Source organism: Elephas maximus, chromosome 13, assembly GCF_024166365.1.
Source record: "Elephas maximus indicus isolate mEleMax1 chromosome 13, mEleMax1 primary haplotype, whole genome shotgun sequence".
Taxonomy (NCBI): Eukaryota; Metazoa; Chordata; class Mammalia; order Proboscidea; family Elephantidae; genus Elephas; species Elephas maximus.
Window position 1 is genome coordinate 65,697,603 of NC_064831.1, and position 19,176 is coordinate 65,716,778.

At 55.8% G+C, this 19,176-nt stretch overlaps 1 protein-coding gene across 2 annotated transcripts in view; it reads left to right on the top strand.

Annotated features, from left to right (window-relative positions):
* The first annotated feature begins 544 nt into the window (after window positions 1-544).
* Window positions 545-19,176, top strand: part of LINGO1 (leucine rich repeat and Ig domain containing 1) — a 226,098-nt gene continuing 207,466 nt past the window's right edge. The window contains exons 1-2 of one of the 2 annotated variants that reach the window (XM_049852559.1): window positions 545-890; window positions 1,600-1,693. The gene's annotated coding sequence lies outside the window, so the exon portion shown is untranslated. Of the gene's footprint in view, window positions 891-1,292; window positions 1,694-19,176 lie in introns of those variants that run through there. The other variant, XM_049852558.1, reaches the window with a different exon arrangement.

Here is a 19,176-nt window from a genome sequence, read left to right on the forward strand (position 1 = left end):
CCCGGTAGACCCTGAACCGTTCAACTTTGCCTTGTTTCCTGGTTCCCCCGGTGAGGCTGGAGAAACAAGGTCTTAGGAGTAGGCGGGGGCAGACCAGGCCTGGGGTGGTGGTGGCAGGAGTGCAGCCTCAGAGGTAGGGAGGGGGATGGGATTCTGGGGGCTGAGGGCCTGTCTTGGGACTCGCCTTCTGGAAAGATCTAACTAATACTGTATCTGGGGCACGGTCCCAGGGATGATGGAAGTTGATGTATTTCAAGGAAGGGTAAACTGAGGGCCAGAGAGGGGTAGGCACTTGTCCACGATCACAAAGCAGGAGCAAGAGGCCACCCTGTGGGTCCTGTCCTCTCACCCCTGCTCTCGCCCACGGCTCAGATCCGGACAGCTGCTTCCTGATCCCTTCTCCTCCCGGCACCGCAGTCCTGGGCGCCCAGCCTACATTGCCGCACACCCCCAGACTGGCCCTAGGCTAGGGTAGCCAGCAAGCGCTGAGCGCCCCCTGGGTGGCGTGGTTTGGACAGCTTCCGACTGTCCTCCTTGACTCACCTCCAGCCCCGGAGGGCCGGGTTCAGCGGCAGCGGACTTGGGGCCGCCCGCACGGCCCCGGCTGCGCCACCGCCCCGGACTGTTCCTCCGCGGCAAAGCTGCGGTCCCCGGCGCCCCCGGGTGGGGCAGGTTGAGCCCGGTGCGCTATCCCTTTAAGCTCAGGCGAGATGGGAGCTGTCAGCAGCAGCCGAGGCTAGCGCGGGACGTCGCCGCCCGCCAGGCCGGAGCGAGGAACCGCGGAGCGAGGGGAGAGCAGAGGGGGCGGCGGGTCCGGGGCACGGCGGGTCCCCTAGTCTCCCATTCCGCTCTCGAACCCTGGGTCCCGCGAGCGCTGGGCGGCACCCAAGGTAATGCGGAGAATGTGAGAGGCAGCGCAGGGCGGTGGGGAAGAGGGAGCGCGGGAGAGGGCGGCTGAAAGACAAACCGAGAGACAGCGGGAGAGACCGAGGGCAGGGGCCGAGGGGCAGGTGAGAGAAAGGAGTGGAGGTACAGAGAGGCAGTGACAAAAAATCGGGAGAGAAAGGAGTGAGAAAACACGCGGCTGCTGGCGGCGGCGCAGGGGAGGAGGAGGAGGGAGTCGGCGCCTCCGAGCCGTAGCGCCGGAAGCCAGAGTCGGGCTCCGGGGCTCGGGTTCGGAGCGCGCGGCCGGGTATGGTGAAGGAGCGGGGGCGCCCGCGGGGGCCTGTCCCGGGGCGGCAGGGGACCTGAGGCGGGGCCGGCCTGGGCGGGGGCGCAGGGTGACTCCACAGACCCCGGGGCTGGGGAACCTTTGTGAGCACCCCAGGAGGGCGAGAGTCGGGTGTGCGATCGTGGAGCTGTGTGCGCGCCTGAGTGTGCGCGTGTGTGCGTCCGGGCGGGTGGGAGCGCGCGTTAGGGATTCTGCTGGCATCGCAGCGTGGAGAGCAGTAGCGGGGCCCGCGGGGGAGTGCGGGGCCCTTCCGCGCACACGCACACGACGCGCTCTCTCTTTCTCTCACACACACATACACACACACGCACACGCCCTCCCTGCCTCGCACGCCGCCTTTGCCACCATCTCGGAGCCAAGCCCTGCAGAGCGAGAACCCAAGCCGGAGCGGGAACCGGAGCGGAGCGAACCAGGAGATGCAGGCCAGGAGCCGAGCCGCGCGCTAATGGCGCGCCCCGGGAGGTGAGTGTGGCCAGGCGGGGACTCTGCAGCGGGGTCGGGGCGGTGGGGGCGCAGGCCGGGGAGCCGGGGTGTCTAACCGTTGGCGGCGCCGCGCGCGCGCGCGGCCTCTGATTGGGCGGGAGCCTCGGGGGCAGCGGGTGGGGGTGGGGTGTTGGGGCGTGCACGCGCGGAGCTGGGGGGCGAGCCCAGCACTCCAGACCGTGCCCACGCTCCCGCCCGTCGCGCGGCCCCGCCTAACCTTCGTCTGCCGACAAGACCCCGACGACTTAGAGCAACTTCGTGGAGCTCCCGGGCGCGATGGGCCGGGCGGGGGCGGGGGGGTGAGGGCTTTTTAACGGTGGAACTCCGGCCTTTCTTTCCTTAAGAGAGCAAGGGAGAGAGGAATGGGGCGGGGCGCGGGCTGGACCGCCGGGCGGGTGGAGGGGTGTGCCTCCACGACCCCACCAGCGCAGCCGCCGGCTCTGCTGGGCACCCGTCCACTCCCCGCGGCGCCGCCCTGGAGCCGCTCTGGGCGCCAGCCTTCTGCGACCCCGCCAGGGTCAGGCGGGACTGTGTGGCGACAGCTCCCAGGGCTGGGGGCTGCGAGGACTTGGGGCATTGAGGGGAGGGAGTACGGAGACGTGCCCGTGTGTCTCTGTGTGTGTGTCCCCGCTCTTTTTGCTTCGTGGGACTGGAAGCCTGAAGAAGGAAACTGCCCCGCAAGGTGTATGGCCCCCCAGGAGCTCCCAGGAGGCTGGGGGTGAGAAGGGCGCCTCTAGACCCGCGGGTCTGGTGCCCTAATCCCTGTTTGGAGCCATGCCCCTTCGTACTTCCGTGTGATGAGATTGTACCTGTGCACCCCTCCCCCTACCTTCTTGAGTCTCCTCGCTCATTTAGGGCCTGTGCTGGTTGCCGTAGGGACTCCCACCCCTCAAATGCCAACCCAGCACATACTGTAGGAGGTAGGACTGGGAGATGTGGTCGAGGATGGTGCTCCTTGAGAGGGGGAGAACCTTGTGTCCCCAGAAGTGAGAGGGTCAAGAGTATGAGGTCAGGCCCCGCTGCAGACCCCTCCCGGTAGCCAAATCCTCCCAGCGTCTGGGGGCAGTTTCTTTCTCCTTTAGGAAGCTTCTCTGATTGCTTCTGATTCCCTCCTTCCAGCCTGGGCTTCCCCGGGGATGGACGCACTGGGTTCCCCAGCAGCCCCTGTCTATGTGCCCCCTTGCCTGGTCTTATAGCTTATTAGCCTATTGGGTTAGAAATGTTGTCTGAAGTCTAGGTGCTGGGTGTTGGGATGTGGTGGCTGGTCCAGCAGTATCTACCTACCTGGGTCTCAGGGGCATGGTTATATCTGTGTCTGACCAGCTTTCAGGCTTAGACCTTACATCCACATCCGTTATTCCACTAGAATCTCTCAGGCACCGTGTGACAATGCAGGGCCATGACACACTTCCTCTCCATTTCACAGAGGAAGATATCAAGGTTCAGAGAGTGAAGTCACTTGCCTGAGGCCACACAGTGAGGCAGAGATAGGAAAACTCCAGTCTTCTGAGTCCCAGGCTAGCCCTTTTCTACTGTGAAGGCGTCCTCTGACCCTGATCCTTGGCGAGATGTAAGGGAACAAGGAGGGTACCCCAGCCTGGCAGCAGGGCCAGCCAGGGATTTGGGAGCCTGCTGCTGCCTATGATTGATAACCTCCCCAGAGGAGCAGGGAGGTGGGCAGGGGGGCAGCTGCTTTCAGTCTGAGGAGACTTAGCAAAGGTGCTGACTTGTCCATGACTTGACCCCATGGGACCTCTTGACCCCAGCCTGGTTAACCTTGTGCCTGCTGGATTTGGGACCAGGGTCTGTGTTCTGCTTGACGGTTTACAAACCTTACTTGTAATCCTCAGCATGGTTCTCAGATGTTGGCATTATCCTGGGGGTCAGTGGAGTTCTGCCCCACTCCCCCCAAGCCTGTCCTCTTGTTTGGGCCCTGGAATCCTTCCCACTCACCTGAAGCCTCCATCCTGGAGCCCCTTGGTAGGCCACAGAGCTCACCTCCCTGGGACTGGGTTCCCCATGGAGGCCGAAATGTGTGTTTGGGGGAGGGTATCTGGTGGCTAGTGGGACACTTCCTCACTAGGAGGTCCACCTGAGGCATAGGAGGAGGGCAGAGCAGCTGTTAGGCCTGGGCAGGCCCCTATGACCCCTCAGGCCCAGTGGCAGCCGGGACTCATCCCTGGGGCCACTCAGGCCCTTGGAGGCTCCCAGGGTGAGAGGGTGAGAGCTGTTGCCCAGGAGCAACCAAGTTGTCTCGTGGGGACGGGGTGGGACTGGGCCTGCCGAATGCTGGTGGTTACTCCCTCAGCTTTTTGGCAGCCTCTCTCTCCCCCCTTCTCTCTGTCCTCTCACCAGCTTGGTCTTTCTCAGGCTCCTTTCCTCTATCTGCTTCTGTCATTTTCCTCTCTCTCTCTCCCTCCCCTTCCTCCCACCCCCTTCCCTAATCGTGGTTCCAGCAAGCCCCTGCCAGGGGACTTGGCCCCACCCTCACCACCAAGGCCTACTCGAACCCCAGCCTCTGTGGCTGCCCCCCCACTGTAGAGCCCTGGGGCAGGGAGAGCCGGCATATCTTTGTCTTCTGGTCCTTGATGCCAGGGGTGAAAATTCCAGCCAAGTACATCCAGCCCCCCAGGCAAGTCCCTCTAGGGAGACAGACACCACCCCCTCAAACCTCCTGACTGAAAGGGGCAGTGCCTAGTGTGGCCCCTTAATTTCCTGATTGTTGGGTGGGGGCTGGACCTCAGGGTGACTCCAATGGGGGAAAGTGCCCCCAACCGTTCAGTCCTATTTTTGGAGAGTCTGGGGGACACCCTCCCCATCTCAAGTGGAAGCCTAGAAGACATCTCTTCTCTGTGCTTCTGGGACCCAGATAACCCCTCCTCAGGACCACCCCGAGGCCCTTGCTTCCCACTGCCTGAAATCCTATACTTGGGGCTCAATCTACATTTGGGGGCATCTCCTGGTTTGAAGCCTGGACTGAGTGCTGGGGATCCCAAGATGACTGAGGCCAGTGCCCCTCACTGGAGGGGCTCCGAAAGGGGAGACAAACTTAGACCCACACACCCATGCCGGAGGCTGAGTGGGCTGGGCAACTGCGCAGACTCACCTAGAAGGGGATGGATCAGAGCCCTTGGGCTAGCGGTGGTGGGGCTCATTTCAGATGGACAGAAAGGCCTGGTGGGATTTTGACCTGCCGAGATGTTTCTGGCCCTTGGTTGGTGATGCTCAGTAAACATTTCTTGGCTGCATGAATGAATGGCGAACGTGAAGGAGCAAGGGGTTTTCCAGACTAAGGGCCCAGCGCTAGCAAAGCATGGAGGTGGGAAGCACTGGCACGGGTTGGAACGTGCTTGCAATGGAGTAGTTCACACAGGCACAGCAGGCATGAAGCAGGTTGGCACAAGACGGAGGAGGATCTTGAGTGCCCGACTGTGGAGTGTGGGCTGATTCCATATTCAGGGGTCGAAGGGTTGAAGTTCTGGAGGGACGCAATCAGATTTGCAATTTAAACTGCTCCCTCTGGTGGTCTTGGGAAGGCTTGGCCGTGGGAGCCAGAGGGAGGAAGGTGGTCCTGGGGCTGCTGCAGTAATTCAGGCTGGTGGTGAGGCAACAGCAGGGACAGGAAAACCAAGGGCGTGAGTGACACCGTGGTTCCCCACCCAATGGAGGATGGGGAGATTTGGCCTGTATCGGGAGCTGAATGGGGAAGCCTTGGCCATCAGACTTGGGTGGGGCCTTGGTGACCATCAGTCCCACCCCCTGGGCATACAAAGGTGGCAGGTATCCTGGAATCCTAAGATGCAGCCTCTAATACTGGCTCTGCCATTGTGTACCCCGAGGGTACACAAACTTCTGCCTCTCTTGGGCCTCAGTTTCTATGTCTGTACAATGGACATGTTCGTTTGTCTCCTTGGATTACTAGAGTGGGTTTGGGTGGAAGTTTATAATCTAGGAGGTGGGTGGTGACTAGCACAAGGTCATAAAGCACAAGGGAGGCAGAGTGGCCCTCCAGCCTGGGGTTTTCCTGGCAGTGCCTGTGGCCTCCTGAGCAGGGTGGGTAGGACGGCCCGGCCTCAGGCCTCTGCAGAGGATGCCCTCAGGCAGTTGCTTCGGCAGTCCAGCTGTCAGGGAGCATATGGGGCCATATGGCCACGTCAGGGGAGGTGCCGGCCGCTGGAGAAGGAATAGCTGCTGCCACCCTGGCCTTCTGGATCCATGTGGGTACCGCAAACCACCAGGGCCAGGGCAGGAGGGGGCCAAAATGGAACCTCGGTGTCCAGGTTGGCTTGGAAATGGAGGTTGGGCCTTGGCAGGTGGCCCAGTTCCAGCACCCATATGCCAGGACAGCTGGACAGGCGGCTCCATGCCCATGACTGATCCAGTTAGCTCAAGACCAGCTGTGCCAGCCACTCCTCTGCCCCCTACATGACCCAATCTCACTCTGATGACTCTGTGGGTCCACTGGCCATGGGGTGGTGGCATGGTGCCTCTGATACCAGGATTTTGGGCATCAGTGGAGTGTGGGCCATGGAGCCTCGCCCTGAGTGCTGAGCCTGTAGCACTGAGATTGGGGCGTGGAGATGGGCTCCTTGAAGCAGCCTGGTGTGATCAAAAGGACCTGGGCTTTCATGTCCGATGAACCTGGGTTTGAATCTGAGCCTGGTGAGCTTAGGCAAGTCGCCTCACTTTTCTGAGCCTCAGTTTCCTCATCTGTACCTCATCTGTACCTTATAGGAGTACCATTAGGGCAATCTGAAATAATACATGTAAAGCATGCACTCTGTTGTTGTGAGTGGGTGTTGAGTCCGCTCCAACTCATGGACACCTTGTGTATAACAGAACGAAATGTTTCCCGTCCTGCGCCATCTTCGTGATTTTTGATATGTTTGAGCCCATTATTGAGGCTACTGTGTCAATCCATCTCATTGAAGGTTTCCCTTGTTTTCGATGACCCTCTACCAAACATGATGTCCTTTTCTAGTGGTTGGTCTTTCCTGATGAAGTGTCCAAAAAAAGCAAGATAAAGTCTCGCCATCCTTGCTTCTGGGGAGCATTCTGGTTGTATTTCTTCTAGTGTTTCAGTAAATGTTAGCTCCTGTTTTTGCCCTCTGTGGGGAGAGGAAAGTGAGTCTTGCTGGAGTTTCAGTGTCCAGACCAAAGTAAAAAAACCAAAACCAAATATGTTGCCGTTGAGTTGATTCTGACTCATAGTGACCCTATAGGACAGAGTAGAACTGCCCCATAGAGTTTCCAAGGAGCACCTGGTAAATTTGAACTGCCGACCTTTAGGTTAGCAGCCGTAGCTCTTAACCACTATGCCACCAGGGTTTCCAACTGAAGTAAAGAGGAGCTTTATTAGTACTTTCCAGGGCAAAGTTTGCTTTATAATTTCCATAAGTTTTTACCTTCCTTCCTTGTTTAGTTCTCATGGCAGTTCTATAAAGTGGGCAGAGATCATTGTCCCCCCTTACAGATGAGAAAACTGAGGCCCAGAGTGGGGGGTGTGATTGTCCAGAAGTCACACAGCAAGATGATGGCAGAATCAGGCTTGACCCTGTCTCTGGACTTTAATCCAGTCCTCTTGCTCCCTGGTTCAAAATAAAATAAAACCCAAACCCGTTGACATGAGGCGATTCTGTCTCATGTAGACACCTGTAGGACAGAGTAGAATAGCCCCATAGACTTTCCAAGGGGCAGCTGGTGGATTCCAACTGCCGACCTTTGGGTTAGCAACCAAGCTCTTAACCACGGCACCATCAGGGCTCTGTGATTAGGCTTCCCAAACTCCTGGGGTGGAGACTGGGGAGAAGTAGGTCTGTTTCAGCAAGGCCTGTGCCCCAGGGCCTAACCCCTTTGCAGGGGGGAGAGGATGTCATGGCGACAAGCAGCCGATCCCAGCTAGGGTCGGTGTGTTGGGGGTAATGCCCATGGCGTTGCACTTCGTACAGGATTTCTCCATCTGCCCCAGCCCAAGAAGTGGATACGTCAGACTGGGTGGGCTCCTTGGGGGCGGGAGAGGCCAGAGAGGAGTGAGAGGTATAACCCCATCCTGAGGCAGGATCTGGAGTGGGGAGGGTGCTGACCTGCTCTGTGACCTGTGTCACTGTTTCTCTTTGAGCCTCTGTTTCCCTTTTAGTAAATGGGAGATAGTTATCCTCTTGCCTGTCTTCACGAAGCTGTTTTTGAGGCTCTACTATAATGTCTTTTTATATATACAGGAGGGATGAGTAAAAATGTGCTATTCCATGGTGATCATTCCAGGAGTCCCCTCTCCTACAATTTGATGATCCTATAGTTACCCAGGGAGCCCTGGTGGTGCAGTGGTTAAGAGCTTGGCTGCTAACCAAAAGGCTGGCAGTTCAAATCCACCAGCTGCTCCATGGAAACCCTATGGGACAGTTCTAATCTGCCCTATAGGGTCGCTATGAGTCGGAATCAACTGGATGGCAACCAGTTTGGTTTTGGTACAGTCATCCAGTGATTCACTTGTTGGGGTGCTTCCTCGGGGCCCAGCTGTGCTGGGTGCTATGGGGACAGATGAATAAGACCCAGCTCCTGCCTTCCTGGGGTGTGCAGCCTGGCGGTAGCTGTGGATTCCATAGTTTTTCACACTGCCTTCTTAAGCACACCCTGGCTGTCACACTCCGGCTCTACACCCTTCTGGGGCTCTCTGTGGCCTCCAGGCTGGTGTCCCGGCACAATGGACCCTGCGAAACAACCACCTCCCACCGGTACTCCTTGTGCACCCTAGCTCTCACCAAGTACCACTCACTCTTCACTGGACACTTGCTGTGGCTTTCGCTCCTGAGATTCCCTTCCCCACCTCTGCCCATGTAGATCCCACCCATCTTTCAAGACCCAACCCAAACGCCACATTTAAAAAAATCCCCTCCTGGTCACCCTAATTCCTTCCTCAGAACCCCGAGCCAGTTTATGTGCTTTACATTTAGCAAACATTTATTGCGCATCTACTGTGTGCAAGGCCTGTGACACGTTGTCATGTGGCGATTTGTCTCTCTTCACGACCTGGGAGCACCTTGGTGGCATGGACTGGGCTTATCCATCCTGGGCACCTGGTACGTCCAGGGGCCTGAGGCCAGATGGGCTGACCAGGGCTTGCAGTGCTGCCCTCGGGGCCTCTGTGGCCTCTGCTGCTGCTCTCCAGAGTGGCCCCTTGGGCCTGAAGATGCTGGCTGGACCCAGGATATCCATTGGAGAAGTGATGGGCAGCTTTTCTGCTGAGGTGCTCATCACAGACACAGCCCTTCCCACCCTGGAGGCTGCACTGGGCGGGGGTGCCCAGTCACTGGCCACACATAATTCTCTCTGATGAATTGCATGGCATTCGGCAATTAGCGATTGATTATTTGGGGGTACTGATAACTCTTCCGTTATTGATTGGCGGAGGCAGGTCTGGCCAGCGGGGGTATGGGTTAGCTGGGCCTGGCTGGGAGACTGCAGTCATGGCCGTTTATTCCTAACCAGGAAGCTCGATAAACAAGAACAGAGAAAAGGAGGTGCGGACCACCCTCTCTCTGATCTGAAATGTCAGGGTTGCAATAGAGAGTTGGGGAGAGGAGGGATTGAGGCAGCTGGGGGGCTTTTACTCACCCCCACCTTCCCCTGGTCCTCATCTTCCTTCTTTTACTTCCAGTCTTTCTTGGCTCTGGGTCTCAGCTTTCCCATCTGTTAAATGGAGCTTTTGGTCTCCATCAGGGGGTAACACTTTGCCTTTGAATAAGATGGCTGGATAGTCACTGACTCATTTCTGCTTAAAGGTTGGGGACATCCTGAGGGTCAGAGAGGGTGGATGACCACTCATGGGTGGCAGCAGTGTCTTAATTCCCAGTCCAGGGCTGCTCTGCAGAGAGGACAGGGTGGGAGGGGAGTGTTCAGAAGACAGTAATTGCCTCAATAAAACGCTGTCTGGCTTCTGAATGTGCTCAGGCTTCTAACTGTGGAGTCCGGGCTCAGCGGAATTTAGGAAAAAGCAATTTGTAGGGAAACCACATAAAGGAGATGGCAGGAGGGCTGTTTAACCTACTTAAGGGACCCAGTTGCCTTTCAGGCACTCCGGGAGCACAGGGTGTTGTTTGTTGGGCTTCTGGCTCATGTGGTGGGTGTTTGTTTTTTTGTTTTGCTTTTTTTTTTTAACTTTTTGTTAGGAACATTTTCAAACATACAGAAAGGTAGAGAGGCTAGTACAGGGAAACTCCCGTATACCCCTCACCTAGACTGAACAACTGTTGACGTTTTGCCCCATTGTGCTTTATCTTTATTTTTCTCTGAAGTATTTTTTTTTTTAATTGTGCTTTTGGTCAAAGTTTACAGCTCAAGTTAATTTCTGATTCAAAAGTTTGTACACATGTTGTTTTGTGACATTGATTGAAATCCCCACAATGTGACAGCATGCTCCCCCTTTGCACCCTGGGTTCCCGGTGTCTATTCGTCCAGTTTCTGTCCCTTCCTGCCTTCTTGTCTTGCTTTCGGACAGCAGTTGCCCATTTGGGTTTGTATATTTGATTGAACTAAGAAGCACATTCCTCACGTGTATTATTTTTTGTCTCATAGTCCTGTCTAATCTTTGTCTGAAAAGTGGACTTCGGGAATGGTTTCAGTTCAGAGTTAGCAGAGTGTGCAGGGGCCATAGTTTCGAGGGTTCCTCCAGTCTCTGTCAGACCAGTAAGTCTGGTCTTTTTTCGTGAATTTGAGTTCTGTTCTACATTTTTCTCCCATTCTGTTTGGGAGTAGATTATACACATTATGACATTTCACCTCTAATACTTCAGCATGTATCTCTAAAAATAAGGGAAAATTTCTGTCTTACCTCAAGTGGTCTATTTTTCTTTTCATTGTATCCTTGAGAGATGAGAATGCTGACACATGAGCAAACTGAGGCCTCAGAGGTGACCTGGCCTGCACAAGGTCTCACGGCGGAAAAGGAGAGGGGAGGACGGGGTGGGTTCTAGAAGGCTGGCCTGAGACTGGGTCAAGACAAGAGGGGGTGATGTGTATGTGTGTGGAGGGGGGCACGGGTGGTCTAGCCACACAGAACTGGGCAGGTGGCTGCAGCTGGAGTTCCTCAGGGTAGGTCCTCCTGGCTTAGGCTCGAGGTTCCGTTTGGAAACAGGAGGTGGACCTCAGGTTGTCTCTCTTCCTTTTGTTTGCTGTGGGGATTGATCAGGAATTGCAGCGTCAGGAAAATCTACAACTTCTTGTTTATTGTTTAATTTAGGAGACTGTTATCGGGATTGGGCCACGCTGAGCTAGGAGAGCCTCTGCTGGCCAGAGGCAGGGCTGCCCCTCACCAGCCACCTTGGAGACTACGGGGAAGGCAGGAGGAGGGCTGGCCTGTTGGGGACCACAGGATACATGTCTGAATAGGCAGCGAGTCTGTGGGAACTCGGTGTGTGTTTTGGGGGCTTGAGGCTGAGCCCAGGATTTGGGCTGAGCAAAGACTGTGTAGCCTTGGAGCAGATGGGACGTGAAGACACAGAGGGGATGAGTTTTAGAGTTCGGGCAGGAAGGGAGGGAGGCTCTGTTGCCTTGGGCAATACTGAGGAAATGTCTTCCTGCCAGGGTTCCAGTCTCCTTCCTGGGGAGACTTCAACAGGACAGTGGCCCCTGCCAGCCTGAGGCAGGCATAGGCCTCCCTGAAAGTCAGGGTGCTCTTGCCCCCCAGCACCTACACATGCTCAGAACTCTATTCTTCTCTTGGTGACTCCAGAGCACCTTTTGATTGTGAGAGCAAAGGGGGAAAAGACGGCCCGAGGGAGTCGTGGAGGTCACAGATCTGGAATTAGAGACCGTTGGAACTAGAAGGTCATCTCCGAGATGATCTTATTCCTCCTATAGGGTCCAGATAGGGAAACTGAGGCAGAGGGAGTGGCCGAGCCTGTTTCCGGTCACATGGTGAGGCATTGCAGAACCTTGGTAATAACTTAGGCATCAGACTTCCCAGTCCCAGGATCCTCTACTTCTGGGCCATGTGGGCTAGTGGTTCAGGACAGGCCAGTGCTCCCCCAGCTGACAAAGGGGCGGAGGCTGGCCTGGCTGTGGAAGGGCTGTCAGCCATCCCTGCGGATGGTACCCAGGGCTCTCCCATTAGTGCCACCCTCCCCTGCGTGTGTGTGTGTGTGTGTTTGTGTGTGTGTGTGTGTAGTTACGGGGTGCAGAGGGATTTCCATGCCGGAGTTCCTGGCCACTTGGATCCCTCCTAACAACAGGTGCAGGCCCCCTACAATGAGGAGAGCCCTGTTTAGTGCCAGGCCTACTATTGGGTTAATATCTTGTGGAGAGTGGGGAGGTGAGAGAGTCTAGTGTAAAAGTTGCCCAGAGGAGAGCAAGAGGCAGAGACATTCAAAATAGTATCAATGTCTGCTCTTGGGCTCTGTGGCCACTGGATGCTACGTCAAGACTGTATACTTTCTGCAGTCGGAGAAGGAAAGGAAAACAACCAAACCTCAAGGGAGTGGCTGGTGGGGGCTGTGTGACCTTTGTACATTGCCACCCCTCTCTGGGCAGCTATTTCCTCCCTGGTGGAATGAGGCATGGGATGGGATGGTCTCTTCAGTCTGAGAGTGAGGCAATGAGGACTGGGCCCTGGACCGTCAGTGGGTCTGTTGGGGTATCCTTCATTCCCCTGCTGGGTGAGAAGTGGGTTGGGGAGGGTGACAGGGAAGAGGGCAGGTCTTCTTGTCCCCCCTGCTAGGCACTTTCTTTGTTCTCCCAGTGCTGCTGGGGTAGGGGAGGGAGCACCAGGCCTGAAGTCCAGAGGGCAGGTGGGACAGAACCACCATACAACAGAATCACTGCTGGAGCCCAGTCAGGGCTCTGGAAGAACGCCCTCTCATCAGTGCGCACAGCTGCCTTGCAAGGTAGACACTGTCGACTCCATTTTATAGATGAGGAAACGGAGGCTCGGAGATCTCACCCAGCTGGTCAGTGATGGGGCTGAGATTTGAGCCCAGGGCTGACTGGCTTCGCTGGACCATGCTGCCTTGGAGGCTTGGTTTCTGCTGGGCTTCAATGTTTACCTCTGTCCAACGGGGCTCGGAGGATGGGGAGAGCTGCCGGCCACAGGTGGGGGGAGGTTTGCCTCCATTCGTCTCCGCCTGGCCTGGCAGGTTTTCAGGGCTCTGGCTGAAGCTTACTGCTGTTCTTGGAGGAATTCTTTGTAAGCCAAGCAAAATGAGAGGCTCTCTGGCCCTGCACTCTGGGATTGAGCTTCCGTGTGCCGCAAAGCCCTCCAGAGCTTCCTGTGTCCTTTGCTCCCAGCTTGTGGGTGCCTTCTGTGTGACCATTTGTTGGGTGAGTGTGTGGCAGCATGTGAGCCTGTGCACACATACGTGGGGCACCTGTGGGTGCAGCCATTCCTGAGGCCTCGAGAGTCACACCGGGAAGGGAGTTTAGCAAGAAGTGGGGTGGGGTGAGTTTATTGAACACCTTCTAAGTGTTAGGCACAGTGCCAGGGGATTTACGTATTTTACCTCACTAAATCCTCAGCAGCCCATGAGTTGTGTACCCTTACTATTCCCGTTTAACAGATGAGAAAACTGAGATTGAAGGACTTGCCAAGGTCACAAAGTTAGTGAATGGAGGAGCTAGGATGTGAGCCTGGGGAGGCCTGGAGGTGGGAGTGAGCATGGCTCCTCAAGACAGCCAGGGCTCCATTGTGCCATATTGGGGGGCACACAGGGATGAGGCTCGAGAGGGACCTGGGCCGTGCAGGCCTGGAATGCCAGCCCGCTGCGGGTAGATGTTCTCCAAATTTTGAGCAGGTGAGAGTTGGGCTGCGGTTTAGAGGGATGGATCCCTAGTGACTGGGGCTGGTCAGTGGCTGGGGGCCATGGGCCATCGGGAAGGGGTGAGGGAGCAGTGGGCAGCAGGGGGCTTCTCCCCTCCTTGCCCCAAGCCCCTGTCCACGGAGGCTGAGGGGGTGGCTGATCTCTTCCTTGGCCCCATTCTTTGACCTCTCTTTCCCTGCCTCTTGGGAGGTAGATGGGAGTGGGGAGTAGGGGGTGCCTGGCTCCTTCTAGGCCCTTACTTTGGAGACTGTAAATATTTTATCTCCACCATTTCTGCTGCTGGAAATGGCTGCTTTTAACACCTTTTTTCTTTTGCTTGATACAAACGAATGCTGGAAAAATTCCGTGCCCAGTGCTCACTCTGTCGCTTCTGCTTGTGCCCAGAGTCCCCTCCAAAAACTCTAATTGCTTTTAAGCTGCGATAGTTGGCTAGATCAATTTTCTTTACATTATGGAGAAAAGGGAGAAAAAAATCCACCATATTTTCTCCTTCCCTTTTTTTTTTTTTTCTTTCCTGATTCTAACCTGTTGTTTTGAGTTCCGCCTCACAGCTGCTAAGGTCCTTAGAGAAAAATAGAATAGAAAGAGATTTGGGCAGGAAGACAGGAGCACCCTTGGACAGGGCATTTTGCCTCTCTGGGCCTCAGTTTCCCCATTTATAAAGCAGTTATATGTCCATTCCTTCATTTGATAGGCATTTCCTGAGCACATCCACTGGGGGCAACTTGAGGGCAGGGACCAGCTCCATCTTGCTTACTGCTGTATTCCCGGTACCCGGCACAGAGCCTGACACACCTAGTAGGTGTTCACTTATCATGAGTTGGTTGGATGAATTACTCTACGGTGTGCCAGACCCTTTGCCAAGCACGGGGAATGCACTGGATGAATCAGATGCAGCCCCCGCCCACGAGAGCTCCTGGATTGGAGGAGGAGCTGCCACACGAACATAATTACAGCATTACTGAGTCAAAGTACAGGTGGTACGGGGTGCAATTGGAGCACACAGCAGGGCATGGCCAACCCTGCCAGGGGAGTCAGGGAAAGCTGCCTAAAGGGGGGAATGTTTGGGCTGCATCTTGGAGAGGAGGTAGGAGTCTGACAGGGCCTGAGGAGGCAGGAATTCCAGACAGGAAACAGCATGTGCAAAGGCAGGGGTGACAAGGGGAAGTGGGCTCTGGGGCTCAGAGAAGTTAGGTGCAGCTGAAGTTGAGGGTGAGTTTGGGCAGGGAGGAGGCGAGGCTGCCCAGGTGCCCTGTTAGGGAGAGCTTTGTGTGGCAGGTGGGGAGTTTGTACTTGATCCCAAGGGTCATGGGGAGCCTGGAAGGAGCTCTGATCAGGGAACCTATTTGCGAAGATCCCTCTGGAACCACAGTGGGGGTGATGGAGGAGGAGGGATGCTGGCTGGGTGGCTGGTCCAGGTGGGAGGGAGGATGGCAGTGTGAATTTTTTTTTAATTCATTTTGTTTATTTTGTTATTGAGAATATACACAGCAAAACATACACCAATTCAACCGTTTCCACGTGTACAATTCAGTGACTGATTACATTCTTCGAGTTGTGCAACCGTCCTCACCATCCTTTTCTGAGTTGTTCTTCCCTCATTAACATTAACTCATTGCCCTCCCTCCAAGGTTCCTATGGAAGTTTTTGAGTTGTTGTTGTCAAGTTGATCCCATATAAATAGTGGCTGTGTGAATTTGTGACAAGTGACACAAAATCTGGGTTCACTTCCTCTGCGCTGAGGTGAGAGATGTTCCAGGTCTTCCCCAGATCCTAGGTGGCTGAGGGGCAAGGCATCCAGTTCATAGGCCTCTGCTGCAGAGGCAGCCAGGTTGGCTTCACTCTTGGGTCCTCAAGGTGTACAGCTCTTTACAGCTTATAAAGCCTACTCACCCCGACCCCTCCTGCCTTAGTCATCTTGTGCTGCTGTAACAGAAATACCACAAGTGGATGGCTTTAACAAAGAGAAATTTATTTTCTCATAGTCTAGGACGCTAGAAGTCCAAATTCAGGGTGTCAGCTCTGTTGGTTCTGGAGGAAGGTCCTTGTCATTGATCTTCCCCTGGTCTTGGAGCTTCTCTGCGCAGGAACCCCGGGTCCAAAGGATCTGCTCTGCAACTGGCACTGCTTTCTTAGTGGTAAGAGGTCTCCCACACCGCTTGCTTCCCTTTTCTTTTATCTCTGGTAAAATAAAAGGTGGTACAGACCACACCCCAGGGAAACTCCCTTTACATTAGATCAGAGATGTGACCTGAGTAAGGGTGTTATAATCCCACCTTAATCCTCTTTAACATAAAAATACAATCACAAAATGGAGGACAACCACACAATACTGAGAATCATGGCCTAAGCAAGTTGACACATATATTTGGGGGACAAAGTTCAATCCATGCCACCTCCATAGATCTTGGAACCTGTCCCCTGAGGTGATCAGAGTAGGGACCATCCCTCTATTTGATAGGTCAGGCCAGGTTTGCTTCAGGCCTGCAGGAGGGAGAGATGGTGTGGGGATTCGAACCCAGACCTCAAGGCCATCAGCCTGCTTCCCACGCCGCCTCTGCTGAGCCCGACTCTGCCCCTGGCCCTCTCCTCTCCCCGCCTCCTGAACCTGGTGCTCTTTTCCTGTTTGCAGAGCTTGTGGGGCTTTTCAAAAGCATTAATGATAGGAAATAAATTGGAATCGGAGAGGAATCATCGCTGGGCATTCTCGGAGGGCCGCCTCTGCCCTTGCCTTCTCAGCCATATTGAAGCCGGCAGCCGGACCGGAATATGAATGAGTCTGGGGCCGGCATTGCTCTTAATCTGTCGGGAGCCCTCCCCGGCCAGATGGCACTCACCGGCAGCAAAGCTGTTTGCAATGAGGCCTCAGTGGCCGCTGGGCATCACCACGAGGACTAATTTCTCTGGGGTGGAGTCGCAGTCCATGGCTGCGGAGGAGGGGCGGAGGGAGCCTTGTGCTCTGGGCCTGGAGGAGGCCCGGGATCTCCGCCCAGGTCCCTTGTGGAGGATGCAGCTCTGAGGCAGGCCCTGGTGGGGTCAGGCATCCTGGCCTGGAGTGCGGACCGGGGAGGGGAGGCACATCTGAAACCCCCAGCACCTCTTTGGGGTCTGGGCTTCTCATCTGGGCATTCAGGGCCCTCAGAATTAGACCCCACACAATTTTTCTAGCCCTCTTCCCAAAGCTCATCCAGGCTACGCCCCACCTCCCATCATTTGAGTTTCCAGCCTTCACGCCTTTGAGTGAACCACTCTGCCCATCCAGGATGTCTTCTGTAGGCGTGCCTCTGCTGTGTGAACTTGACCCTCTTGTCCTGTCTCCTCCAGGAAGCCTTCCTTGATCACTGCCAAGCTTACACTGGGTTTTTTCATTTTCAAGCCTCTTGTCGCCCTTGTACCAGGGACTGCAAACCTAGTGTTTTAAGGGACAGGAAGGCAACGAGTGGAGCGGGCTGAGCGTGAGGCAATAGGGAGAGGTGGGGACTAGGGCAATGTGGAGGTACAGGGGCTACCAATTTGGGAGACCCACACAGCTCTGCTAATTAGCCACACCCTGCTCTACAGCAACAGTTCTCATACGCTAAATAACAGGGGGCTCCCGAAGGGCAGGCCCTGGTCTCTGCCACTGCAACCTGTCTCCCCATGGCACGTTCAACTGGGCATGGCTGGGCACCTGGGCAGGGTTCTCATAAAGCGCTGGAGGCTTAGGGGACCTGGGGAATCACTCAGGGCAACCCTCTTGCTTAGAGTTGGAGAAACTGAGGGGAAGATGGAAGGGACCCCTCTAAACAGACTGCGTATCCATTCCCTTATTAATTCTCACGACAGGACTGACCGAAAACCAGACCCATTGCCATTGAGTCAATTCCAACTCGTGGCAACCCCACGTGTTGCAGAGCAGAACTGTGCTCCATAGAGTTTTCTTGGCTCTAGTATTTATGGAAGCAGGTTGTCAAGCCTTTCTTCTGCAGCACAGCTGGGTGGGTTTGAACCACTAATCTTAAAAAATGTTAATAGCCGAGTCCAAACCGTTCATGCCATCCAAGGATCTCAGTAGGACTAGAAGGGTGGTTTTTGTACCGCTGTTCTAGAGAGGAGGAAACTGAGGGTCAGGGTGGCTGGATCCAGGGTGACACTACAGGCCTGTGTTTGAATCAGTCTGAGGGAGCCCCAGTGTCAACTGCCTCTCTCTGGCAGGATTAGGGGGTGCTGAGGTCACACAAGGAAGGTGAGGTGCATTCGTGTGCATTTGTGCCCTAAGTAATCCAGCAAGGGGCAGGAGGCCTGGAATCTCAGCGCAGATCTGCCACCAACTCCCCGTGTGACCCAGGGCAGAGGGATCTCGCTCTGTGCCTAGGTTTCCCCAGGCCAGGCTGAGGGAGACCCCTGGCGGGGTCACGGGGAGTCGGGAGCCCCTACCGAGCCCATGTGGCCTGGGCCTGGCTGTCACCCCTATTCAGGGCTCCCATTCAGTCCCTGGGCTCCCCAGGCTCATAATCGAACCTCTGGCTCCTGTCCTCTCTGTGGTCCCTGTATGTGAGTGGTGGTGACTGTGGCCCAAGAGGGACCTGCGGCTCTGCAGGCTCAGTTAGCAGTGCACATCAGCTGGGCAGCTTGTCCTCCTCACCCTGCCCCCAGTGGGGGAGGGAAGGCAGAGGGAAGAGGGACTCAGGCCAATGTCAGGTGGGCAGACAGCCCAGACGCAGAACTGTACACTCAGCCCTACAGCCTGGAGCCGGGGCCCCGCCAGCCATACCCCTGCACAGCCCTGCAGAGCCAGTCCCACTCTGAATGGACTCACAGGGGCCACCTTGTCCAGCCCTGGGACTTAAGATGGTGAAACAGGCCCAGAGAGTCTGAGTCACTCACTCTGACCTTTGTTCCATTCAGCCCACACTCTCACCCTCCCACTGATGGGGTGCTCACCCCCATCAAGCAGTCCAGCTCATCTTGGATAATCCTCTTCTCTGCTTCCGGTGACTGCTTGGGGTCCCGCTTGGGGCCTGGGGCCACAGGGCCTGTACTGTACCCATGCCCCACACAGCTCCTCCTGATGTGCAGGTGAGTTTCCAGCCCAAGGCTTCATTCTTATGGTGGGCCAGCCTCACTCCATGCCTGCTCAGTGGTTCTGAATCGTTTTGGGCTCTGGGCACCCTGGGAGTCTGCTGAAAGCCACAGCCCTGTACCTGACATAGGTGCATCCTTGACTCCTTCTCTACCCCCCACCCCGCACGCATATATTTATGTCCAGTTTTGTGCACAGTTCAGTGCTTACAGACCTCCCAAGGCCCCTCTTTCTTTGGGGACCCTGGTTAGGAACACTGGCTTTAATCATTCCTCAGGTGACACAGCCAATGTCCCCTGTTATGCTGACCTGGGAGGGGAATCTAGGCGTCCCAGTCGCCAGGCCATGCTTTCTGCTCTATCCTACTGCCCCATGAAGGTCCCGTTGTGTGCCTGGCTTGGGGCCTAATGCTGTGATAACTCATTCATTCATTCCACAAACCTTAGTCCTTGGTGCCTCCTCTGTGCTGGGCTCTGGGCTGGGCTGAGCCATGCAGAGAAGAACAAGACCCACTGCCTGGCCCTAGGGAAGCCAGACCTCTTGACAGTCACATCTTGGGGGATCAGGGTAGGACAGAGGTGAGCACTGGGTGG